Source organism: Hordeum vulgare, chromosome 1H (genome assembly GCF_904849725.1).
Source record: "Hordeum vulgare subsp. vulgare chromosome 1H, MorexV3_pseudomolecules_assembly, whole genome shotgun sequence".
Taxonomy (NCBI): Eukaryota; Viridiplantae; Streptophyta; class Magnoliopsida; order Poales; family Poaceae; genus Hordeum; species Hordeum vulgare.
In genome coordinates this window covers 506,832,241-506,840,197 of record NC_058518.1, presented here as the reverse complement: position 1 = coordinate 506,840,197, position 7,957 = coordinate 506,832,241, and the positions used below count along the sequence as shown (strand labels likewise).

Below are 7,957 nucleotides of genomic sequence, written 5' to 3'. Positions count from 1 at the left end.
TTAATATGTCACAATTCGGCGATCAAAGACACCCGTAAGTCTGGCGATCAAAAGGAAGAAATTGTAGAGATGAAACGAATCAGACGGCCGGCTCCACTGTCGCGAGACTGGCTGAGGTCGACGTGCGCGTGGCCGTAGTCGGGCTTGCGGGACTGGCAAGGAACCGGCGTTGCGCCGGTGCTAGGAGCTCCCGGCGCGTGCGTACCTCGTTGACATGAGCCCACTGTGACCACGACACCGCCGAGACCGGGATGTGTTGCGGATCCAGATGCCAAACGTGGGCCTAGTTGACATCGGGATACGACAGCGACTGTTGCTACTGTTAGTGTCATCGCGCTTGGTGCACCTGTATGTTGAGTCGCTCCCTCACGACGCGTCCAGGCGAAGGAGGCGCGCGGGACGAGCCGACACAGGGGGCCATCTCCCCCTTGCCCTTACCGCTGTGGAAGCCCATGGCGCTAGGGTTTGCATGTAGCCCTCGAGGGAGCACGCGGGGCCAGGCGTGGACGGGAAGAGGAAGTGGAAGTGGATGAGCCCCCCTCCCCTGTGGGGATTTAAAAAGGACCGCCTCCTCTAGCTTACAGTCATTGACGTGTGGGCCCAAAGTAGGTGACCACGTTTAATATGACCACGTGTGATGGTTGGCCGGCCAACGGGTGGGGCCGCAGCGGACACCGAAGGGATGTTCGCGTCCGCGGACGCGTGGACGAAAATTTGACCATGAAATGCTTTGTCACGTGTTGGGCGGCGTTTATGTCTGTTTTGACTCAAGACACAATTGAACAGTTTGGATCGACCTGTTAGAGTTGCTCTTAGCCATTGATCTTGGATCGGTTGATTACATTTGCGTTAGTTTTACAATGCACAGCCTGGTTAATTACTCATCGTGTAATGCATATGGAAACATCTATAGCTGGATCCTCTATTATTTTCCTAAATTACGAAAGCTTGTTTGACCAGTGTCCGTAAAAAAGACTGACTCGATCAAACACCTCATTTCGTTCCTGCCGGACTAATCGACATCATTCAGACGAGTGAAGTCTGTTTTAGACCTTGAGATTGTAGAGCCGGTCTGAAATGAACCCTCATCTTCAAATCCCTGAAGTCTGTACCTGTACTCATGAATCCCGGTCAATCTCAACCTTGAACCTATCTAGGCCAGTTTGACGTGCTAGGAAATCAAATATCCCGACCGGAATCACACTTTAATTTCACTGACTGAATAAGCAGTAGTTAAACGATCTAGCACCAAACGGTCATATATGTGCTAACCAACTTAATCAATCTTGGCCTAGTGATATGATTGAATCCGCGCACAACGGGGACCAGCGTGTGGCTGCTAAGGATGGATTCAGCATGTATGAGGCGCTCTGCATCTGCAACTTCCTGTTCCTTGGTCGTTTCCGGCACCGTGCCGCGAGCTCAGCCGCGTTGGTCAGCATGGTGGCCACGAACTACGGCCGCTCACACGCAGTGAGCTTGAAGCCGCGAATGGCGAGAACGAAATTGCAGAACCTGCTGTGCCAGCAAGAGTGTGACTCCAAGCTCGTCTCCGGCGGGCACTTGCTTGGTGAACACCCGTGATGGCGCCGCCGTCCAGGGCTCTTGACTACACACCATTGTTCGTTAATGACCCTCGAGGCGCGCATTGTTGTTCTCCGTCTTGGTGGCGTCCAGGTGTCTGCGCTGATTTGGAGAGAGAGAAGGATGGATCTAAAATGTGGGGTGAGGATGTAAGTTACAGGTAGAGTTTAATCCCGGTCAGGATGTTTCTTTTCCCAGGGCGCCAAACACGCCTAGGGTCCAGATTGACCGGGATAAATAAGTACAGGGTATAGATTTCAGGAATTTAAAAGTGAGGGTTTATTTTTGATGAGCTGTATAAATTTAAGGTTTAAAATAGACTTCATCCCATTCATACCGGTCTCAAATATGAGGATGATACCAGGCTACCTCATGACCGAACACGCCCGGGCACCTCCACTCGGCCCACATGCAGCCACTCAACCCCTGTTTCTCTCCCGTCTCTTCTGTGATGCACGCTGTTCTCTGCGCGCTGGCCGCCGCGTGCGTGTCCCGCCGCGCCCACCGCGTCCTGACCGCTGCCCGTGTGCCGGCCGCCAGGTCCGCGCAGCTCGCACCCTGGCCGCCACCTGTTGGCCGCTGCCCGCGTGCCGGCCGCCGCGTCCGCGCAGCTCGCGCCCTGGCCGCCGCCTGCATGCCGGCCGCCGCGTCCGCGCAGCGCGCGCCCTGGCCGACGCCTGCTGGCCGCTGCCCACGTGTTGGTCGTCGTGTGCGTGAGGCTGCGTGCGTGCCGGCCGCGTCCGCGCATCCCACGGTGCCCGCGTGCCAGCCACCGCCCACCCCGTCCGTGTTGATGCGTGCGTGCCGGCCGCCGCGTCCGCGCAGCCTGCGCCCTTGCGACCGCGTGCTGGCGGCAACGTATGTGCTAGCCATTGCATGCTACTCGTAGCTAGCTAGCTGCTGGCGCTCGCTGCTGTGTGCATGCTTGGCGCCATCACCGCGTGCTAGCTACCGAGTAGCTGGCAGCCGCGCGGGCTGGGCGCCGTCACAGCATGCTGCTGCCCGGCCGTCGTTGCGTGTGCTGCCGCGGGTCCGTGTGTGCAGCCCCCTCGCCAGTAGCCACCACTTGTGCTGCGCCGTCGTCGCGAGTGCGTGGTTGCCGAGCGCTGCAGCGTGCGTCCGTGCGTATGGAGCTCACCACCGGAGCTGGCCACGACCACTACCACCACTGCTGGTTGAACATCGGAGGGCCGGCCGTCTGTATTTTCGTCGCGGCGTGCTCTGACCGTGTCGCGCGTAACCTGTTTGTGGAAATGTCTCAATATAAGAAGCCTAATTTGAGAGGCGTGGATGCACACACGGACAAAATGAGGGGACGCCGTGACAATGACCAGACGAGTCCACCAACGTTTAGGGGCCAGAATTGCCCCTTCTTTCTAAAAAAAAAAAGAGACTAACCGGATTAAACTAGTCTGTTGGTATTTTTTATAGAAGAAAACTCCGTAAACACCAAATGCTAGAGCCAAGAATTAAACACTGGTGGGCTGGATGCAAACTTCTGCGCCAAGCCAACTAAGCTACACTCTCTCTGTCCCTTCTTCTGATTATTGGTGAAAGAAAGAACCGGCTTAAAAGGAAATCAACTGAAAAAAAAGGTTTGATGTTGCCTGTGGTGCTCACTGCTCTGCCTGCTCGGACCTGATCCATGATTTGCTGCATTTGATGGTTTGACCAGATGATCAACGTCAACGTCACTGCACTGCGTTCTCATCCGTAATAATTAAGCATCGTCCTCTACAATATCACCGTCAATTGGACTAGGTCGATGATCATGAGATATACCAGCATTATACTAACGATTAAAAAAACTTTATTTTTCTTTACACTAAATAGTACTGCTGCTAGTACCTTTTTATTGATCATCAACCGGTGTTACACTATCGATCATCAGATGCACAATACAAGGGGTTGATTAAAAAGCATTTCTGATTGGCCTGCAGACTCATTACGCGGCCACACATAGTACAGCCCATACTAGGGTCATGTCGACTAGAGGCAGAGTTGTTTATGTAAACATACAAAGGCATGCAGCTGTAAGATTCTCTGATGTTGGGCTGATAGATAATCCTGGCCTGCTAATGTAACGACACCCTTTGATTTTCGGATCGAGTCAGCAAGAAAGATGCGTAGATTCGCTGCTTCTTCCTCGACTAGCTGGAGCAGAGCGGTGCCGCTGCCATGGACGGCCATCTTTTGTCCACGGCACAAATTCATGCCGCTACACACTTCCGATACACCTTGTCCTCATGTGCCTATGCAGTCACCGACGATGCGGCTCATGAACGGGTCGCAGTCCAGCAGGTCCTTGCAAGTTGCAACATATCATCCATCCATATGATCATACCTCCCTTCTACCTCATGTGTCAAGTCGTGTGGTTTTTGACATCTAGTTTGAATTCCTGAACCGCCGGCGCAAGCTCGGCGGAGGCAAACTCGACCATGTCACCTTCACCGAGAACAACGCGAAATCCATCTTCGCAATCCGACGAGAAGCCCCATGGTTGTTGGCCATGAAGGCAAACCAACACCAAACCGACCCGTGCGGACCTTGAATTCCAACTTCATCCAAGACCTTATCGGTACAGCAACCACAAACCTTCTTAGTTTCAACCCATGTGCCTTGTCGTTGACGGTGCCGACGAAGATTTGGATCTCCTCATCCACCACGCCAACGAAGCACCCAAGGCGCATAGCGAAGCCGCTCCGCACTTCCGATATGACAACTTCCACCGTCGCCTCGACCGCGTCATCAAGGGCCGACGCGGTGAGGTCTATTGCACAGTGATCGCCGTGGATACGGCTCGTAAATGCCCGGCAATCCCTCAGGTCCTTGTGGTGTATCATGGATGCGCCGTCGATCAGCTGTAAGTCATGTTTTACTTCTTCGGTTGTCTTGATCCTCATGTCGTATTCAACTACGATGTTGCCACTCAGATCTATCCCTCGCTTCGGGCCGGGCATGCTGATGGAAGAACCCTAAAAAAATGTTATTGTTCTTTAGTAGCTCTTCGTACGAAAGTGAGAAAAATCTCGAGCTAAATGTTTCCCTTGTACTAGTTTTTGCATAACTGTGTTAAGAGAAGGGAAATACCCCCATTCCCTACCTTGTTTGATTTTGTTTCAGATCCCAAAAATATTTGATTTCATAAGCATGTGCAAGTGAGAAGAGAAAAATAGAAAAAACTAAGTGATGGCACCATTCATGCTATGTATTTTCACATGCATATAAACAGAAGACAATCAAATTTTGTGTGGCGTGCAGAGTATAGCAACCAAGGGCCCAAAACAATTATGTCTTATTTTCCGTTTGGAACACACTTAGTTCCGTAAAATATTGTTTTGCATGTCACTTAGTTGCACAATTTTGAATTGTTTCCATGGAAAATCGTCAATTCACAATGTAAGACATTGTATAGATTAGTCAATGTGAAGCATGTATATAATGATGTCATACAAGAGATGAAGTGGTTTATCAAGAGTATGTATGATCCAGTCCATAAGTTCTATGCATGCGACAATGTGGAATGAAAAACAGTAATTTGAAATGAGGAATTAAATAATTAAACCCCCTCAAGTATTTTGGTTCGTCTGATTTAACCTCCTCATGTAAAAAAGTATTCGACACTCACAATTTGGGAGATTGCTTTGCACATGTGGGCAATAATTCAAAAATCACATACGAAACTGCATCACGAGATGAAGACAGTGTTGCATAATTTAAAGAGATGAATACATGGTTTTATCTTCACAAGGTTAAGTAGAATAAACACACTACATGGGAACAGACTTAAGAAAATACAAATAAGTATGATACCCACCTGTTCCATGCTGATGGGATCATCTCTACTGAAATTGACGACATAATTAAGCAATGGATCCAAATGATCTCGCACTGCTATGTATCCATACAACTGTACTGGCCTATCCTTGACAGGAGTTTTAGCCAACTTTAAAGACAATATTTGGAACATGCGGCTAGGTGGATGCCGCGTACAATATCCATTGGCAATGTCAATGAGGCAACCCGCAGGATCTGTTAATGTCATTGCCTCCAACCAAGTTTCACATAGAAAATACAAGTTATATTTGAAAAAAATAATTAAATAGTACCACCATGCGAAACATGCCTCTTAATGTTCCATGGTCAATTAATCAATTTTTTTTCTTTTCATCAAAGTGGAAACTATCTATATTGCTCAAAAAAAGTTTATTATTTTTTTCTAAAAAAGTGGAAACCATATATGTTCTCTTTTACGTAAAATTTTGCTCTGAATTTTTTTCACTAGTAAAATACAATGGAGAGAGAGAGAGAGAAAGAGAGAGAAATAGTCCATCTTAGTCTTCTTAGGTATTTCATAACTCACTAAAATACTTCTCGCCTTACTACTAAAACATGTTATTTCAGTCCTTTATAGAAGTTTTGATTTGTTTCTCTCTTTCTAGAAATCCTATTTTGAGTTCATCTTTTTTCATGATGATAAATAATCCTAAGGATGTTACAAAATGTTCTCATGATTTTCCAAGACTACTTGCATAGGTAAGGAACACCTAAGGGCATTTCTAACCGGTCCTCTATAACCGGTTAGAGGAAAATAAATAGTTTACTCCACCGCTAATTTATTCTCAGCCGCGCCCCGCCTTCCAATATTTACTCCTCTGATGGGCGGATGAGTAAAAACTCCCCTCCCCTATGTTGCCTCCCTCACTCCTCTCCTGCGTCGCATCTACACCGGCGCCGCCCCTCCCACTCCGCACCGCATGAAGGTATTACTTCGGCCTCTAGCCGCTCGGATCTCTTCCGTCGCGGCTCACCGGCAAAGACACGCCCGACCGTAACCCGGGATCGAAAATGGAATATAGATGGAATTTTTTATTAGTCCATTATATGTAGGGAATCGGTTAGGTCCTATTGAAAACTAGTTGAGTATAAATAATCCATTAAGGTTTTACTCCACCGGATACTCCGCTATTTTTAGGGGATTGGTTAGAAGTGCCTTAAACCGTTTAATAGTTGGGATACAAAAATACATGCTAGAAAGAATGAGAAGGTATGAACAAATTACATGCATAGGGCATGATGCCATCTACCACCTCACAAAATCTGAACTAAAAGATTAGGAGAGGCAAATGAGATAAATATCGTAATTGGATGAATTGAACCAATTCTAGTAAAAGCACAACTCGAAGCAGGGAGGGATAGCCAAATGATTCACAGACTTAAGTCTGACAACCAAAAATTTAGCAGAGATACAACATGCAATGAACCATAATAACATGATATAACGTGCAATGTCTGTTGATCCTAGGCCATGAACAACGTCATAGAGTAGTAGTAACAAAAGAAAAAATAAATACTCCCTCTGTCCGGAAATACTTGTCCTAAAGATAAATGTATCTAGACTTATTTTAGTTATAGATACATCCATTATATTCATTTCTGGGACAAGTATTTCCGAACGGAGGGAGTAGGAAAGAGAGATATCATCGATCACATACTCTCGTTACGGTCGGCGATACGGTAGATTTCCTTCCACGCATGCGTGCGATTGTATATAGAACCGTCACGGTGGGTGCTCTTCAGAAGCAAGTCCATGGGGGCTACGCCGTCTTCCGAGGGGTCCCGAGATCCGCGGCGAGATCTATCGGCAACGACATCCCACACAAATGAGATTGCATTATTATTGAATCAGGTTTGGGATGAACTGAGCTATATATATATTTCTTTTAGGCAATTTTTCACTGTTTTCACCACGAGTCCTGCCTAGATCCAAAACGTATACTGTATCAGGTTATCAACCAAGTAAGGGGCCGCGGGTAAAACTTTGGCACGAGAAGAGGGAGAGAAGAAGAGGAGGAGGAGGAAAACCCACCGGGAGAGACGACGGACGGGTGGATTCCGAGGCGGGAAGAATCGTCGCGGCGAGAGAGATGGGGAGGCGAGGCATCGTCGGCGTCGGAGGAGACGGAGGATCGATCGATCGATCGGGCGGAGGGTTTTGCACCTGAGCGAGCGGCGGCGCGCCTGACGCCAAGTTGTGTGCAGCCAAGTGGACCGCCTCCTCTGACCAAACAGTAGATTGTTTTGTCTATTTTTAATAAATACAAACACAGATCAAGATCGATACGGCCGTGCACACAAACACGGCCCTGTACATAAATAAGAATAGGAAAAAAATCGGAATCAAGGTTGTCTTTTCTTCTTTTGCGGGGGATGAATCGGTTGACCTGACACCGGCAGCAAAAATACAGGCGGAGACATCGTTTTTTTCTTTTGAAATAACCACATATATTTCGTTAGACAAACTTATTACATAGAGTACATACGCAGTTATCACATGAGACATACACACAAGTTTTACAATTTTTGCACCAA

The 7,957-nt window shown here is 48.0% G+C and overlaps 1 pseudogene; it reads right to left on the bottom strand.

Moving 5' to 3' along the window:
* Positions 1-3,970: 3,970 nt before the first annotated feature.
* On the bottom strand, positions 3,971-7,177 carry LOC123402616 (annotated as a pseudogene).
* Positions 7,178-7,957: the final 780 nt, after the last annotated feature.